We start from the raw sequence: 662 nt of genomic DNA, 5'->3' as shown, positions 1-662 counted from the left end.
TTGGGCTGGGTCTTGGGCCAGCCTGCTAGTACCAGCAACCCACCCTGGTAGCCTGCCCCACTGACATGGGCATGGCCCTCACAGACTTTTTGTCTCCCAAGGAGCGCTTTGGCCCAATCACCAGTCTGAAAGTGACCTCTCAGCCCAGGCAGGGAGCTCCCAGGCCAGGCCTGCTTACTGAGGACTAGAACATTCTGACATTTGCCTTGATCCATGTCTTAATGGAGCTGTGGATACACCTTGACTCTGTTTGGGAACCCCCTTGAGCTGCCAGACCTGAGAGATTCCAGGTTCATGGAGGCCTGGAGATAAAGGTCGGGGGAATGCAGATGGATTCTTCACTGTCCCCCAGGAGCTCTGCATCCGGTGCTTTCTGGGCAAGCCAGAAGGGTTTTATAGTTGTCTGCCACACGCAGCAGCAGATGCTGAAGAACTTCGCAGAGACTTAGACTGAGCTGGCACTTTTGTTAAAGGAGTGTGCTCCACTGGTGTGGGTGGCTTCTGGGGGATACTCCATATGATGGTTAGCACATCTGGGGTCTCAGCTTGAGTAAACCACAAACTCTGAGATCGGGGGCAGCCTGGGGAGCGTCCTAAAGAGGACGAGACAGTGTTGTTCCCATTGTAGACTAAGGCACTTCTCTGCTTCTGCCAACACACCC

Source organism: Micromys minutus (assembly GCF_963924665.1).
Source record: "Micromys minutus genome assembly, chromosome: 1".
Taxonomy (NCBI): Eukaryota; Metazoa; Chordata; class Mammalia; order Rodentia; family Muridae; genus Micromys; species Micromys minutus.
The sequence above is the reverse complement of the archived record's forward strand: the minus strand, read 5'-3'. Positions refer to the sequence as shown.